Raw genomic sequence first — 19,505 nt, 5'->3', positions numbered from 1 at the left:
TTGCTGGTACGATTCTCACAGTCAGGAAAGTGTTCATAAATGGGGAATTCTTCAGGGTTCCCCATTGCAATATTTGATTTGATTCTGTAACAACAATGGCTAAACAGTTGCTGATATTTTCCTCTAATTATCACATGCTATATGGGTAAAAACCAACTCAGGCGTAGGATGAACGCAGTTAGCCTCAGCCCAATGACCAATGATGACTAATCAGCAATTAGCTTTGGTTGGCCTATTGCAGTTACAAATAATGTGTAAAGGGCTAAAAGATGCTCACTGTGACCTCTTCCAGCACCTGCATGTATAACAGGCAAATAAAACTACCTTTAAGCATTCAAATGGGTTGCCCCTGGTTTTAATGATGGCGGTAACCACTGCTAACATTACTGAATAAATGAAACAATGCATTCATGGTTTCTGGTACTTATAAAGAACATTACACTGTAGATGGATTATGTATACATATACAGTATATATAAATGCGCAGATGGGTTCTTTATTAAATGAAACCAGTTTGCTCAGGAAATAACATTAAAATGTTGTAAAATTTTTGTGAATTGTGGGTGAAGCAAGAGAGCAGGTTTATATTTTTGAGCTGACATTTAATAAATTTTGCTTGACAGGGTACTCAGGGATGATGCTGTACTGCACATGCCTATGGTATGGTAAAGAGGCTTGAGAAATGTTTATTAACGTTGCCTTCCCACACCTATGGGTTGTAAAAACAGATATATTATGAGGGGAATGCCTTAATACATCTTTTTTACTTTCTCGCTGCAGTATTTATTTATATTCCTTTGTCATTCATGTGACAAATGTTGCTTATAGAAACAATACATCTGTCTCTGCGCAGCGTATCTATGAACAGTTTCTGTTCTGCGAATAATGTGCCGTTCCTCATACAAGACATAAATATATGAATTATTTTTAGTTATTATATAATCACCCAGTTCACCATATATCTACCTCCCTGTCAAAGAAGGAATAAGGAAGGAATAAAACTATTAGCTCATGAGCAGAATAATCTGATTTAGCCCATCTTCTGTCTCTAGTGGATCTAGACAAGTCACTAGGGCTCATAAAAGAATGGCCACTGACCCCGGTAGGTGCTCTAAAATGGATGCAATGGAGAGCTAATATTTCTGCAAGTCATTAAAGGGGTTGTTCAACTTTGAGTTAACTTTTAGCATAATGTAGAGCAGTGATCCACAACCAGCTCATGAGCAACATGTTGCTCTCCAACCCCTTGGATGTTGCTCTCGGTGTCCTCAAAGCAGGGGCTTATTTTTTAATTCCAGGCTTGGAAGCAAGTTTTAATTGCATAAAAATGAAGTATAGTGCCAGGTAGAGCCTAGGGTTGCCACCTTTTCTGGAAAAAATACCGGCCTTCCTATATTCTTGCCATTTTATCCTATTAATAACATTGGCATTAAGCATAATTTTTACCGGCCATACCGGTAAAATACAGGCCAGGTGGCAACCCTAGTTGAGCCTCTTGTAGGCTGCCAGTCCACATAGGGGCTACCAAACAGCCAATCACAGCTTATTTGGCACCCAAGGGACTTTTTCATGCTTGTGTTGCTGCCTAACTCTTTTTACATTTGAATGTGGCTCGCATGGAAAAAAAAGTTGGGGACCCCTGAAGTCGAGAGTGATATTCTGAGACAATTTACAACTGGTCTTTTTTTTTTTTAATTATTTATGGTTTTTGAGTTATTTAGATTTTTTAATCAGCAGCTCTGCAGTTTGCAATTTCAATGTGGTTGCTAGGGTTCAAATTATCCTAGCCACCATGCACTGATTTGAATAAGAGACTGGAATATGAAGATGAGAGGCCTGAATAGAAAGATGAGTAATCAAAAGTATCAATAACAATACATTTGCAGCCTTACAGAGCATTTGTTTTTAGATGGAGTCAGTGACCCACATTTGAAAACTCGAAAGAGTCAATTGAAGAAGGCAAATAAATAATGAAAACTATTTGAAAAGATGCTTAGAATTAGCCATTCTATAACATACTAAAAGTTCACTGAAAGGTGAAGCCCCTCTTGAAGTCCTTTAATTAGAATGTGCTCCTGCACTTCCACATGATTACCAATGTGTTCCTTCTGCCTCTTCTAATAAATGGTGCACAACTGTACCTATTGACGCTGGGGAAGCCTGGAGCTAAAGCCAACTTGGATTTGGCAGTTGCTCCAGGCTTCCCGCAGTAAGTTGTGGAAATAGGTGAATCAGATACAGACACCATTTGGAGCACACACTAAGGAAGTGACTCTTTCCCTACTCTAAAAATGCTAGATTCTACTTGCACTTGATCGGTATCATATATATTGTATACATATACAGAGAGACATAGACATAGTAGAGAGGGAGAGATCACATGGAACTAGCTATGACTACAGTACATACCTGGTCTTCTAAGAAAGACCTCTTGGTCAACTACTTGGCCACCAGATAATCACCTTCAATTCTTGCACAAAACTGTGTTGTCCTTCCATTGCCTCCATCCAACAAGCTCAATAATATAAACTGCTATGGATTGTTGTTGGTAATAGATTGAAACAGAAAAAGGAAAGGTGCTCCAGAATGTCAATATAAATAGCTCACCAAATATATCCAGTGGTCTAGCTGCACCAGCCCCAGACCCTCAGCTTCAGGGAGCGGCAAACCAGCATATACTGTATAAACAGAAAAAAACAGGGCTATCCGGCACTCAAAGGAATCCACATGACCAAAAATATAAAGTAAAAACTATATTTATTGGTAGAAGTTCACACACATCTCCATGGGCCCTACACATTTCATACCCTAAGGGCACTCAGTCATTGGCTCAGGGGCTCTTTGTGCAACCAGCATAAATTTTGCAGCCCAGATGCCCTCCATATTCATTGCTCTATTTGATTAGAATTTTCATGTCACTCAGTGCTCAGTCCTTCTAAAAATAGAATGCTTGGGGCCTAGGGTTTTCCAGATAATGGATCCGTAATTTGGATCGCCATACCTTGTCTGCTAAAAAAAAAAAATTAAATATTAATTAAAGCCAATAGGATTGTTTTGCCTCCAATAAGGATGTTAGTTAGGATCAAATACAAGGTGCAGTTTTATTACTATAAAGAAAATGGAAATCAATTCCAAAAATTTGAAATTCTTTGATTAAAATGGAGTCTATGGGAGATGGTCTTCCTTTAATTTGGAGCTTTCTGGATAACAGGATAACAACAAATTCCATACCTGAACCAATATCCCAATATAAACACATTGAGTATAGTATCTTCTTGATTGTGAATACATGACTAGTAAATAAATATAATAAAATTTGCTAATTTCCCATGAAATTTGCGAAACTCAAAAATTGATGCCCATGTCAATTTTGACCTCGGCGTTATAGTCAATGGGCGTCTGAATAGTGTTGATTTTTTTGATGCTGGCGATTTTGAGGACGTTTCACAAATGTATTTGTCAGCAGCGAAACGTGGAAATTTGCCACAAATTCACTTCAGGCAAATTTATTCGCCCATCAATATACATGACCTGGTGCATCTGTACTGGGCTCACCAGCAGGACAGTGCCTCCTGATCCAAACCAGCCTTCCAATATCATTGTACGTTTTCATTTAATCTTAATGGATTTCTTTTTATTCAGCAGAGCTAGAAAATGTCGACTCACATTAACAGGTATAATTTTGGCAGGCTTTTTGTAGAGTGATGCTGCCTGTATAGCCTGCCAGGCTCTGCATTATTCTGCTCTCCCGGGGCCATCCACTTGTGTCATGGGATTCTCATTTCTGCTAAGCAGCTAATGCCTTGTGTGAAAAAATATTACATAAAAATGTTGTTTTTTTCACTCAGTCTCACTATATTCTCAGATATGCCATAAACTCACACATACATGTATAGAGGATAATTTGCCGACTAAAAAAATTAGTAATTCGTTTTACTAAATGGTCATGATCAAAAAAATGCATTTAATGTCCCCATTGCACCCTAAGGCCTTCCATTACATTAGCAAAGGAACAGCTTCTGGAATAGGAAGTGAGTTATTATTGATTTAACTTTAAATGTGAACAAACAAGAAAACAGATAATAATTGTAATCAGTGATATAAGCCCAAGGAGTGTCCACAAACAACTAAGTTCAAAATATCTAGACCTGAAAAAGGGGACTTAACCTCCGACACTATATAACTGAATAGTAAAATTTCTTAAATAATCCCAAATTTTTTCTAAAATTTATATTCACAACCATGCCCCAAGTATCAATTTAAAAACAAAGGTGCAATGCATGGGAGGAGGGATCCCTCTCCTTGGATTATTGAACCACACAACACGATTTAAATAAATCAGGTAGGAGGAGCAAATAGTATTTATACAGCTGTAAGACACAAGACTAATCTATAAGAAGTATGACATGTCGACATTCAACTTATTAAGCATACATCTATGCCACTTGTTGTATCCGTCATTGGTTGCCACGCAGCTGATTAAGCAATATGTTGAAACAATGAATGGTGTAATACGCAACAAAGCATAGATCATAGGCACTGTCCAGAACATTATATATATTTGAAATTATCCCAATAATGCAGGTACTGGGTCTCCTTCAGAGAACAACGTCCCAAGGTGTTGATCAGGCACACAATATAATAGTAATATAGTATAGATAGGCAGTGAGGTCTGTATATTAATAGTGATAACCGGTGGTATTAGGAATAAATATGTAAAAAGTCTAACGACACTCCATAAAAGATTTTTTTTGTAGCCGTGATGTGGATAACGAGACTCCTGGAATCCTATAATGGCACTGTCCTGTCCGATCCAAAGTAACACAAGTAAACATACAGACCGTGTTCCTGAAGTTTCACCACTGAGCCGGCTTAAGGTGAATGAATAAATTCAGCGCCCATGGTTCAATGCCTTGATACCACAAATCTTTGGAGAGGGGCCCCTTCTCCCAGAACGCCGCACCAACCTCATCGACCGTTTCACCGCCAACCGCAGCTTTGTCAAGAGGCCGACTGTGAAACAATGGATGAATCTTAAAGGTGTCGTCATGTGACCCTTCACGTGCGTGTGACGTCACACATCGTCGGCGTGATATGCCCTGTTGAAATCTTTAAAGGGGTAACAATCTTTTAACCTGTGCATTTCTATCATCAGCATCAAGGCACTCACATTCAACTGCGGCAAATTCCAATATCAGAAATCATCCGCAGGCACAAACGTCATTGTGTGAATACCAAGTGCCGACCCCATTATTTGTTAAATAATATATCAGGTACAAAATATGCAATATAATCAAGGCATTCCCACGACATGTCCCACCCCTCAGGCATGGTTGTGAAATTATTAACAATAGTTATGATATTAAAGTCAATTTTGAACAAAATTGTAATATTTAATGCAATACCAGGGCCAAACAGCCCTGAATAAGATTTATTACAGTTTAAATTAATTTTGATTTGCACAATCAAACAAAATGGACCAAAATGCATTATATTACACCTGGAGCATAAGATTTCTGCTCCCTACACAAAGTATACCCTAGTACATCAATCCCACTTTAACTAGCTATGTCTATGACTGAATGAATGCTTGAAAATTTAAATGGCCATTGAGTCCCAAATCAGACTTGTATGTGTTAAGCATAAAAATCCAGGTGGTTTCTCGTTGAAGTAATCTATTGTCGAGATTACCGTCCCTTATATTAATAAGGGACGGTATATATTAATGTACAGCCGATCTATACTATATTACTATTATATTGTGTCCCTGATCAACACTTTGGGACGTTGTTCTCTGAAGGAGACCCAGTACCTACATTATTGGGATAATTTCATATATATATATAACGTTCTGGACAGTGCCTATGATCTATGCTTTATTGCGTATTACACCATTCATTGTTTCAACATATTGCTTAATCAGCTGCGTGGCAACCAATGACGGATACAACAAGTGGCATAGATGTATGCTTAATAAGTTGAATGTCGACATGTCATACTTCTTATAGATTAGTCTTGTGTCTTACAGCTGTATAAATACTATTTGCTCCTCCTACCTGATTTATTTAAATCGGGTTGTGTGGTTCAGTAATCCAAGGAGAGGGATCCCTCCTCCCATGCGTTGCAACTTTGTTTTTAAATTTGTTTTTAATTGATACTTGGGGCATGGTTGTGAATAAATATTGCCTTTTTAGAAAAATTGTTTGGATTATTTAAGAAATGTTCCTATTCAGTGATAAAGTCTTGGAGGTTAAGTCCCCTTTTTCAGGTCTAGATATTTTGAGTTATTATTGATGTGTCAGTCGTATCACTTCAGGGGATACTATCTCCAAAACATAAATTCAGTGAAAGTGCCTGAAAACAATATACAAAGCTATGTTTATGCTTGAATGGGGAAGACTAATAACGTGTGTGTCTCCATCTTTTCTCTGATTAAGTAGCAGGACTGTGGTGCTTTATAGATTCCATCTTTCTTTATAATCAAGCATTGGAACCACAATTGTCCAATATGCTAATGTCAGGGAATAAGGGACTAACAGGCTATAAATTCAATGGAAAGGAAGCCAAATATCTCATTCTAGGTAGCAACAATCAGGATAGTCTGGCAACAGCCAGACAACACCAACCAGAGGGGATTGGGGCAGTTGGTTTATTAAAGCTAATCGCTAATAAAAGTCACTAATAGCCCTGTCTGTAAGTGTGAGTTGTATGAAAATATATAAAATATAATATAAATATATATATACATTGTCGGACTGGAGTAATGGAGGCCCACCGGGACTGCAACATGAAGGCCCAACAGGCAGTCCCCTCTGCACACCTCAGTAAAAGTCGGTTCAGTACCAAGTATATTTGTTGAACAGTGTAATCCCAGTATAGTATTTGAATTATTAGTGTACATTTTTATTGCAGGACTTCTTTCAAACTATATAAAGTATGCATGTATTACCTGTTTCATGTATCTATTATGTTTAGATAGCAACACCAAGACTTGCTTGTTTCCTTCATTATTTGTTGTATTATATAAACAACATTCAGTAAAAGGAACTCAAGCAAAGGTACAACTGTAACTGAAGCTTCATTAGATAGCAAGCAAAGGCTGGCAACAACTCAGATGCTGATAGTTCAGTATAATCACTCTAGAGCCCAATAAGAACATAACAGCTCCCAATTTCTTCAGGATAAAATGAAGTGGCTCAGTGCCCAACAGGCATATAAACACCAGCAGTGGATTCTGACAGCTATGACTATAAATGACATCACATTACTGTTTATGTATTAGGGGCAGCAAGTTAAGCAGTGGTTTGTTATATTTTCATATGAATAGAAGCAATAAAACATTTGGATATTGAGTACATTTTTTTATAAAGGGATTCTGTCCTGATTTTTATGGTATAGCTGTTATCGCTATTGAAAGTAATTACTGTAAATCTACCATTTAAAATTTTATTCTTGAACCAATAAATGTATTTTAGCTTTGTACAGGCAGACATCTCAGGTCATTGTATCTGATCCTGTGCTTTCAGAAAGAGCCAATGCTTCACAGTGCAACTGGTTTCAGTTAACTATAGCTTCAGTGTAATTAAGGGAGTCCTTGTTGGGCTTGGGTGTGTTACTATTAAAGGAACAGAAAAATGTAAGTGTTTTAAAGGAATGACAGTATAATGTACAGTTGCCATGCACTGGTAAAACAGACTTGCTTGCTTTAGAAATACAACTGTAGTTCATATAAACAAGCTGCTGTGTAGCCATGGGGGCAGCCATTCAAGGACATGAAACACAGTAGATAGCAAATAAGTACTGAAGAATCCCATTGTATACTACAGAGCTTATCTGTTATCTGCTGTGTATCCTGTGCCTTTTCTCCCTTTTCAGCTTTGAATGGCTGCCCCATGGCTACACAGCAGCTTGTTTATATAAACTATAGTAGAGTTTCTGAAGCAAACACACAAATTTTACAGTGCAGGACAACAGTACATAATATTTCATTACTTTAAAACACTTTCATTTTTTGGTGTTACTGGTCCTTTAAGTGCTACTCACATCTTCCACTAGGTGGGGCATTAGGGCTTTTGTAGCAATGCAGGTGTCAGGAAGCCGGTTTCTTGTTACTTTCTATTATTCTACACCACAGTATCTAGTTACTAGATTCTCATTCATCCAGGTCATGATATACAATACCTGTAGAATTAAGTCAAAGGCAACTTTTTTCAGAGTTGAACTGAAGAAGCCACTAGGATGAGTGGTGAAACGTTTTCAAGCAAACTCTAAAAGTCCAGTTGCCTTTGACTTAATTCTACTTGATACTGTATATCATGACCTGGATGAACAATAATCTTCATATACTTCTATTGCTGCTGGGGGTGATATCACTCCTGCTTGCAGCATATCAGTAAAGAGGGACTGAAGTTTATCATAGTCCAAATCACATGGCTGAGGGTACCTGTAAGACATACTGGCAGGATCCTGGCTGACAGGGACCACCGCTAGCATGGGCATCTACATGTCTGCACCAGGTTGTGGGTCAATGTGAGTTCCAGCACTGACGCCAGCATGCACAACGTCAATAAGTTCAGAGTCATTACATCCAGCTTCATTATGGCCAATGGCATTATGTCCAGTGTCATTATGTCCAGTGTCATTATGTCCAGTGTCATTACATCCAGTGTCATTATGTCCAGTGTCAATACGTTTGGCGCCAAAACTTCCCTTTAAATAGATGCTCAAGGATTTCCACAGTGCTTGGTTATTATCCTAGCTTTGTGAACTTCTTCTTGTGATATTTGATCTACTGTTTATGATCTCTGCTTGTTATTACTCTGCTTCAACTCCGCCTAAACCGACCTCGGCCTGTCTACTCACTCTGCTTGAACGTTGCCTGCCCCTCTGCTTGTTTTGGTTACACTCTTCTGCTTCCCCTCACAGTACTCAGCTCTGTTCCACCTTCAGGCGCTGCTGTGCTTGTGGTGTAGCGCATGAGATTCTCCTCACATCTTGAGCTCCTCCTACCAGGTAATCGTTACAGTACCCGGGAAACCAACAATGTGTCTAGCCAGTGTTAGATTTCAAAATTAAGTATAAAAATGTCTGTTTGATCTTCTGAAAAATGCATTTCAATGCAGGATTCTACTGGAGAAGCATATGTTTTTTTCAAATGCAAAAAAAAAAATGATATGCCAAAAAATATATACAGTATATGCCAAAAAATGCATATATTTCATTGAAAAATTTTTTTTTTTGCCACAGCCAAGCACATTCTTTTACACTCCAAACACAACCCTCTATTCTATTTATAGTTGTAGTGCAAGAAAATGCAGCATGCTGCGTGTAAACAAACTCACTCAAACGCAAAGGGAGTAAAACACAGCTCAGAACGCTTAGTACAGCCTGGCAAAAATATAATGAAATCAATTAGCAAATGCATTTTTTCACGCTTAAACCTATGTTTTAACGTGCATCAAATGCAAACAAAAAATCTGTGTGTAAAAGCCCTAACCAGATAGTAGTGACCAGTCAGCAGTATGGAAACTCCAGCCAGAGCCCTGATAGCTTTCAGCTGAGGGCCATAATTAGCTAATTACATTCAGACTTCCCAGTGCACTGACACAGTGGATACTGAGGATCACACTCACTGGATTCAGGTTAGTTTATCCCTCACCTATATCCATACCCATGGCTTGTTTTCCCAAACATCTAGACAAAATCAATTAGGTTTACAGGTAGGGATGAACACAATCCTTTATTTTGGATTCAACCAAACCCCCGAATCCTTCGCGAAAGATTCAGCCGAATACCAAACCAAATCCGAATCCTAATTTGCTTATGCAAATTACTGTTGGGAAGGGGAAAACATTTTTCCTTGTTTTGTGATTTCCCTCTGCGCCTCTAATTTACAAATGAAAATTAGGATTCGGTCCGGCTGGGCAGAAGGAATCGGCCGAATCCAAATCCTGCTGAAAAAATCCTGGCCAAATCCAGAACCGAATCCTGGATTCAGTGCATCTCTACTTACAGGTTAAGAATACTAGAAAGTTCACACCTGTATACCTTCCCAATGAGCACCAGTTTCACTGACGCACACAGTTGGGCAAGAAACAGGGGTGCTATTTTAGCACAAGGCTAGGACCAGTGGTATGCTCACATCTGCATGCCCTCCCAGTCAGCAACAATTTAAACTTGTGTGTCATGGGGCATCAGGTAAATGCTTCTCCATTTTCTGGGAAAGACCCTCTGTGCCTACACAAAAGTAAAAAAAAAAAGTAAAGAATAAATAAAAACTTTCTCCAAAAAGAGTGAGGAGGGAGATCCTACCTACTTGTCCAGTAGAAAAAAAGTGGTGAGGAGAAAGTCAGGTGGTATTATAGGTCATGCTTAATTTTGTTGGCTGTGGTATAGGTCCTGCCTCCTTGTCTGGACAGGCAATACCCATCTGTAATGACATGGAGGATAGCAGAAGAAACTTGAATTTTTAGTGTTTTTTATGGCTCCATGCGAAAAAGCCTCGTATTTAATTAAGTTTCATAAAACTTTGTATCTTTTTCTGGCGTCAGTGCAGGAGATAAAAGAGGAACTTGGGACTTTTAATAAAAATCTGGGACTGCGGGCTGAGCTGTCAAAATCAGGTCTATCCCGTAGAAAACGGGACAGTTGGGAGGTATGCATTATTATCAATTAAACTTTACCGTGTCTTGACAACAAAAAAACACAAGGTACTGCCACGAAGGACACTGCAAGTCCTAGAAATAAATATTTTATCTTCTGGAACTGTACACAACCTGAACTACAGAAATACCCAAGGCTCACCATGCCCTAGAATAAAAAACAGCTGTAACAATGCTTGCCTTTGGTGTTATAGGCCTGGAATATGCTAATAACATTTTACCTGATAGCTATTTAAAGGCACTGTTTATAATAATGGAACTGTGTGAGATACTGTATATTTTAGTATATTTTCTTCCCAGAATTTAAATACTAATCTTCCTTTAGAGTTGCTTATAGCATGACTGCTTTGTCAACAACCTTCAGGTGACAGATTTATTTTTGCTGTGCATTGTTCCCTTTTGTGTCTTTGCATGAGTTATGTGACTCTGAAAATAAAGCAAAAGCCAGAATTGAATTCCCCACACTTGTATTTGTGCTGTTCTTCTTGATAGAAATAAACTCTTTTTATCTCTTCTGATACAAATTCTGCATTGCAATAAAGGCAATATATCAATCTGCAGACTTTTTTTGTACTGCAATTAAAGGGCAAATAACAACAGGAAAACACTGTGCATTAAATACATTTAAAATCCATATTTACAAAATAACAAAATAACTTTCTGCCCTCCTCTGTACTTGCACCATACACTGATTTGCTGGCTTGGATACATAAGCAAGTGCACAAAGTTCTACTCATGCAAGATTTAATTCCAGTGCTCCCTTTGTGTGTTGCACCCACAGGCACTTCATGTTGTTTTTAGTGAATTTCATACCAACAACATTCCTGAAACCACTTGCATGGAAATGCCCACATTGGCGCTGGGGCAGCTTGCTCTACATTTGCCAAACTGGCGTGGCCCATTAGGTGCAAGATACCGAAAGCCAGTGGCATAAGTAGAGTGTGCCGTGCCCCCCTGCAAAAAATCTTCAGAGGGGCTTAGCCCACTCCGATCCCCATCCTCCCGCCCACTTCCCATCCCGCCTCTGCTCACCTGCCTCCGCCCACTCCCACTCCAACTTGCATCCTAGCCCTCAGGTAAGAGAGCGGCTGGGGAGAAGGGGGTTTTCTACTAGCTATAGGGGAATCAGAACCCACAGTCCGGGGCCCCCTGTTCCCAAAGGCCCCCTGAGACTGTGGGGTCTGCTCCCTTTATAGTTACGCCACTGCTGAACATCAAACAATTTCACACAGTACAGTACTTGGTACTTTTATCTGTAACAACCTCAAGGGGCCCTCTCATGAAACACAGTAAATACCCTCTTTGCCCTTTTCTTAAAGGGTTGTTCACCTTTAAATATGGTGAAGACATTGAAAAACTATAAAAAATAAATAATGAAAAGCAATTGCAAAGTTGCTAGGAATAGACCATTCTATCACATACTGAACATTAACTTAAAGGTGAACCACCCCTTTCAACTGGCCTATTTACCAATGAACGCCCCTCTATAGTTTTCATAGGTCTTCATGTTTCCTGCTGTATTGGTCATTAGGGCTTTGTTGCTAAAATAGTTCTACATACAGAACACTTTTTGACACTAACTGCATGTATTTTGGCAATGCAGCATTTTTTCAACTGGATTCATAAATATGGATACAAAACTTGCAACTGTTTGGCAGTGGAGAAGATGGGAGCATGTCATAGTTTTGCACATTAGTGATGGCATTTGTGCTTTCTTGAGTTGGTACAAGTGGTAGTGCCTATTGGTGCCACAAGTAAAGGGAACCCTGGAAATACTGCCTGCTCAAAGCAAGTGTAACAAATAGGTGTCCTTGTGCAAAAGGTTGCTGCACTTTATTCTCCTAGATGGCATAATAGGTATTTAAAGGGATACTGTCATGTGAAAAATTTTTTTTTGCAAAATGAACCAATTAAAAGTGCTGCTCCAGCAGAATTCTGCACTGAAATCCATTTCTCAAAAGAGCAAACAGATTTTTTTATATTCAATTTTGAAATCTGACATGGGGCTAGACATATTGTCAATTTCCCAACTGCCCCTGGTAATGTGACTTGTGCCTGCACTTTAGGAGAGAAATGCTTTCTGGCAGGCTGCTGTTTTTCCTTCTCAATGTAACTGAATGTGTCTCAGTGGGACATGGGTTTTTACTATTGAATGCTGTTCTTAGATCACCAGGCAGCTTTTATCTTGTGTTAGGGAGCTGCTATCTGGTTACCATCCCATTGTTCTTTTGTTTGGCTGCTGGGGGGAAAAGGGGGGGGTGATATTACTCCAACTTGCAGTGCAGCAGTAAAGAGTGACTGAAGTTTATCAGAGCACAAGTCATATGACTTGGGGCAGCTGGGAAATTGACATTATGTCTAGGCCCATGTCAGATTTCAAAATTGAATATAAAAAAATCTGTTTGCTCTTTTGAGAAATGGATTCCAGTGCAGAATTTTACTGAAACAGCACTATTAACTGATTCATTTTGAAAAAAGTTTTTTTCCCATGACAGTATCCCTTTAAGGTATAGGGACTAGCAGTAATAGGCACAATTTTGCTCCATGCTTTGCAACTAGCACTGCACCTTGCACCAGTAAATGAACCTCCTTATTAAATGTTATGATTTTGCAATAATACGTTTTTCTTTCCACTTGAATGAAGTATTTTGTCACATGAGGTTCAACTTTTCACCTTATGCCCAAGTGTGAGTTCCTGCAGTTCCTATAGGTATTTAAAGTACAGTATACTGTAAATTCTGCATACTTTCCCTTTTCATGACCTTGTTTGGAGCATTTTGAAAGAATAACTGCCTTCAAAGATACACAGTTTACCTTACAGCACACATAAGGTTATCCTGCTGTCCAATTAATAAAGAAACTGAGACCATGCTGAGCCAAAAATAGACAGAACTAAAGCCCATCTATTATTGTGTTGATAAATCCTATGGTTGGACTGCACACTGCTCTGACAGGAAGCCAGCACAGCAAGATTCAGCCGTGATAATGTCAACTGGAAATGAAGAATAAGAATCAAAATCACCTATGAAACCAGGCATGCTGCCTCCTGAACAAAAATAAAGTGGCTCTACAGTAACTCTACAGTAACACTATGTGATTAATTCTGCCATTAACTGCAAATAAAGGGACAGATAACTATTCACCATTTATTTTAAGGAATACTTTACCAACAGATCCTATTTAAAGAGGTGATTTGTACTGAAGGAAGACGTCTGATGGCTATTTATTTGGACAAAGACCCCCCAAATGTTCCTCTTGCCTTCAAACGGATGTATAGAAGCCATCCAGTGGCTGAAAGAAACATATGAGATATAGAGGATGAGTGATATGCTTCAGAGAAGGGCAATAAACACATATGGCACTCATATACACTTACATATTATCATATCACAATGAATCTTGGGAATACAATATGATCATTTGTAAGAAAGATTGGTGGGCAGACTGGACATGCATGTAAAGCTGCCAGTTAGGAACCAGGGAGGAAACATTGTATGCTCTAGCATTCTATTCCTATTATCATATTGACTCTACACAAACAGATATTATCGTTCGTCAAAGCTGACCAAAATGTTCATATTTGCTCAGTGTTCACAACAGCTAATTTCCATGGAACAAAAATGTCTGTTCTCATTGTTTCTTGGACACCCAAGTGCCAAAAATTGCATGAACTTTGTATCTAACGACAATATCTGAACAAGTCTGGCCAGCTTTAGAAAAGGATGTACAAGTATGGGACCTGTTATCCAGAATGCTTCGGACCTGGTATTTACTGGATAACAGATATTTTTCATACCATAACTCTGCTAGAAAATCATGTAAAAATTAATCTTTCACTACACACTTTCACTACACAAATTAGTCTTTAATTACTCCTCTGTGCAGATTCTGTCTAGTGGAGTTCACGGGCGCCATCTCCTTCTCTTCCATAATCTTCGGAATGAGACCGGCATATCAGCGCATGCGCAGTTAGAGCAGTTTTCTGTTTCGCGACAACTGTGCATGCGCCCGAAACTCACGAAAATTCCCGAAGCGGGGGTCTCATTCTGAAGATTACCGAAGCGGCTGAAGATGGCGCCCGTGAACTCCAATGCCTGAATCTGCACCGAAGGGTAAGTAAAGACTTAGTGTGAATTACAAGAAGCAAATTTTAAATAATTTGTGTAGTAAAAGTGGTTTATTTTGCTTGACTAACATCATAAAATAGGATTTGGAATTATTTTGTATGGTGACAGGTATGGTGATATAAGGAGCAGCTCATTATAAAGAGGGCTTCTCAGTGGACTGCTGGTTTGTATTGATTACCATATTGATGAACCATGAAGTAGATTGTGGCTTCACTTCAGTTGGAAGTTTTGCCTGTTTAGTGCAAGAAATAATAAAAACCACTGACATCTTCTAATTAAAACAGAAGTGTCATGTTCTGGGCACAATTCCAACTTTGGCCTATAAAAGCCGCCATTCATGTTTGGAGGAGCCTTTAGCTACTCGAATGCTGCCAAAGAGTTCTGGGCAGGCAATGGAATCGAAACGTATGACAAGAGAAATGGGAGAAGAGTAAAATGTATTTGAGAAACAGGCCGGGGGCAATGACCAATCAGTCAGTGCTGTACAGAATCAGGATCCAGAAGAATAGTCAGTAATCAGACAATGGTCGGTTCAGGCAGCGAAAAAGCAAATGTCAAAGACAGGTAAGGGTCAAGAACAGTAAATTAGACAACGAACACATACAACTATCTCAGAATAGACCTACACTGGGTGATGGCAAAATGGTTGTGGTGCTTCCAAACCTGATGATGGAAACGAAGAAGAAGAAGAAGGATGTGGGGGCGTCCCCGCATGGAGTGCGCCACCCCACTAGACCACCAGGTATTATTACAAATTGAAAAAAATGTGTTAAGCATAAACCCTGCCCACTGAACTTGCTGAAAAAAATTGCAGACTGCCTGTTGCTAAATTGCCCTTTTAAGAAGCTGCAGCAGAATATATTCTGGGTAAAGTGGTTTATCTAAAGGGAATGTAGTTTAATCTAAGGAGAGTAAGATTCCTATTGTTACAACAGTTAAGGGTGGATTTGATCTCTACCCTTGCTACAGGCCCAGGGCTGCTGGACCTAGGCCACCAACATCATTTGGTGAGTTCCAGCCTATATAGCAGCTTAGAAGTAACTTTTATGTTTTGATGTTTGTCTGGTGCGAGGAACTCGAGGGCTTGACCTTGTGTAATGGCTGTGTTGGATAACATACAGCTCTCATCTCTTCTGCAATCCTCAGCACTAAATAGATTGTCCTCAATAATACAATGCAATACGGATAATAGCATTTAGAAGTTTGAATAAGGCCTTAAACTCATCAAAGCTCAATTGGAGTCCTTGGGGCTCCAGCCAATACATGTTCCTATTCGTAAACCTAGACACATTGGTAATGATTAATCTATAAATATAATTATGAAACTGCTTCTTAGGAACACATTGATTGGAATGCTCAGGAGAGTTTGCACTAGGAGGAAGCATATTCTACTTACAACGCCATTTCATGCACTACAATCTTACCAATGTGACACAATGCCATCCTGTTACTGGTTCCAAAGGACCAACTGCAATGTCTAATTCAAATAAACCAAGTACTTAATAGCTCTTGGTGAGCACAAACTAAACAGTAGGGATGTAGCGAACTGTTCTGCTGCGAACTAGTTCGCGCGAACTTCGACCGTTCGCGTCCGCCGAATGTTCGCGAACGTTTGGGAACGTTCGCATTTTGAGTTCGCGTTCGATTCGAATACAAGTCGTTCGACCATTCGACCATTCGAATTCCTTCGACCGCTAAAAATCGAACGATTTCCATTCGTTCGAACGATTGTAAGCATTCGATCGAATGAAAAGCATTCGATCGAATGGCTTCGATCGTTCGATTCGAATGAAAATCCTTCGATCGAATGATTAAAATCCTTCGATCGTTCGAATCGAACGATTTTAGCGGGTGTTCGAAGTTCGCGAACTGTCCGCGAACGTTCGCATTTTTTGCCGGTGTTCGCGAACGGCGTTCGCGAACACCAAATCGGCAGTTCGCTACATCCCTACTAAACAGACATGAATCGGTATTCAAATCAAATTCTGCATTTTCTCATAGTTTCCCTTCATCATAGTGGGTGCCCCTAGGCCCTCTGCCGTTCGTCGCCCCTGTCCCCTCCCCTTTATTCGTGCAAATTTTCATCATCAATGGGGACTGGAGCAGAGGAAAATCCTTTCCAAAAATCCGGGCCTGGTGCTTGTGCTTCAAAATGAATCACACACAGTTGCAGTTTGCATATTTTATGCCATTCATTGTTCCCACCTGCAGCTGAAAACAAAAAGGCGCTCCTTTGGAACATGTAACACAGGGTCTTCATTTTTAATGTTGCGCATATGGGCCCTCAACAGTACAGGTACAACTGATACAGTATATATATGGTTTGTTCCAATGTCACTGTAATGAAATCCATATTTATCCCCCACTAGCCTTTTAATTACATTATATTATCTACTTCCTAAAGAAATGACAGGAAAAACCTTTACCAAATAAAATACACAAAGCCTGTTTCTGTCACACAACTGCATCATGTAGGTGTAAAACTCTGGTATTTTAGTCTAACTCTCTGGATCGCCCACTTAAAGCCAAAAAATAGCTCAATCTGTCAAGTTAATTAACCTTAAATTGGTGGTAAAAGTGATTTTCTTTTTCTCTGTAATAATAAAACAGTACCGCATACTAAGCTAAACTGCACAAATCCACATTGGTGGCAAAACAGTCCATAACGATTTTTAGCAGAATTATGATATGGAGATCCAAATTATAGAAAGGTACCTTATCCAAAAAAAAAAATCCAGTTCCCAAGCTTTGTGGACAATAGATTCTATAACTGTACATTGAAATGAAGGTTTCCTGCTAGTCAGGCAGTTCTACTAACTTGTTAGTTCACCACAACTGGCTTAGTTACACAGAAGGCCTAGTAATTAGGGATTCTGGTGCCATGATTACAGAGAACACTTTTGTCACCCTTATTTTGTTTGTGGTTGAGGATCTATGGATTCTGGCAAATACCAGAGGGGCTGCTGTAAGATGCCATAGACAGTCACTATGTAGTGAGCAGGTAGGGTTCTGTTTGGGTCTCTATGTACTTGAAATGTCAGAGGCTATTTTGAATTATAGTCCGAAACTGCTGCTAACCGTATCCATCCCATACTTCAAGAGAACCTCAGTCAAATAATCTCTGGGTAGGAAATGTAATTTTGGTCATTGCCATACGTCTAGGAGAATCAACCGCAATGGGAATAAATCTTAGGGTCAGTGCAGCTGTACACTGTGGTGTTAAAGATTTTCTGGGGCCAGGGTCGGATTGGGCCTGCAGGACACCAGGAAAACACCCGGTGGACCCAGACCCGCTACCCTAATCTGCCACCCCCCCCAATAAAATGCGCATTCGCGCCGGCATTCACGCATGCATGACATAAAAAGCTGTATAATAAAAGTTTTAAATTAAAGTTTTTAAATTAAACATGAAATACAAATTATTTTATTTATTAAAGCATTCATAGCTGTTGTAAACTCATTTAAAAATCTCAGCTGTCAATATAATATTGCCTGACTAACTCTATGTCTTAGGCATAGAGGAGGGTCAAGAAATTACTTTCACTTTCCATTCAGCACTTCCTAGATGTCACTGCTCTCCACATATTCCCCCATTCTCTGGTCCCCCATTCTGGTGCACAAACAAGATTCTGAGATGATACAAGGCTTGTCTTAATAACAGTGTCCACAAAATGGCTCCTGCCTGCTTGCTATAATTATGAATTCCCAGACTGAAGGAAACAAAATTCAAATAATTTATATAGTGTAATTAAAGTTCATTTTGCTTGACTAACGTGGTAAAAAAGTATTTTTTCAGGTGACGTGTCCCCTTTAAATAAAAAAGATTATAAAAGCCTCTTTAGTGTTCCACTTAGTCAGATTACGGCTAGTCATATAGCCCCATACTTTTATATTATGGCAAAGGGAATAATTGTATTTAGGGTGGGGAGTGGTCACTAAGTATTTGCCCTATGAACCACCACAATCCTTAGGGTCTGGCCACACGGGCAGATTCGGGGAGATTAGTCTCCAGGCGACAAATCTCCTCTTCTTCACAGCGACTAATCTCCCTGATCTGCCTTCCGCCGGCTAAAATGTAAATCGCCTGGGGGGCAGGCACACAGAATGCTTAGTTTTGCCTCACCAGGAAACTTCGTGCGACTTCGGAAAACTAAGCGCTCCATGTGACTGCCTCCAGGCTTTTTACATTTTAGCCGGCGGAAGGCAAATCGGGGAGATTAGTCGCTGCAAAGAAGAGATTTGTTGCCTGGCAACTAATCTACCCGAATCTGCCCGTGTAGCCAGACCCTTAAGCTGCTCATACGTGCTACACAGCCCACTGCTTGTCAAGCGCATTTTCACACAGTTGTGCCATTTACTCGGCCGAGCAGGACAGCGCTTGAGAAGTAAAGGTGGCCATAGAACTAGAGATCCGCTCATTTGGCGATGTCACCAAACAGGCGAATATACTCGCATTGAAGTGGGTGATACAGGCTGATACAATCATGCGCCCTAGGGCCCAACGATCAGATCATAATACATCCGATAAGGGCGGTCAGATCACGGGACGCATAAATGCACAGATGCAGCCGAAATACAATGGGATTCTTTAACCTGCCTGATCCTGGAAGCCCGTCGGATGGCCCCACACACGGCCAATTAGCTGCAGACTCTGTCTATCGGGAGCTTTTATCGGCCAGTGTATGGGGGCCTTAGGGTAAGGCCACACGAGGAGATT

The sequence above is a fragment of the Xenopus laevis genome, chromosome 4S, assembly GCF_017654675.1.
Source record: "Xenopus laevis strain J_2021 chromosome 4S, Xenopus_laevis_v10.1, whole genome shotgun sequence".
In the NCBI taxonomy this organism is placed as follows: domain Eukaryota; kingdom Metazoa; phylum Chordata; class Amphibia; order Anura; family Pipidae; genus Xenopus; species Xenopus laevis.
The sequence above is the reverse complement of the archived record's forward strand: the minus strand, read 5'-3'. Positions refer to the sequence as shown.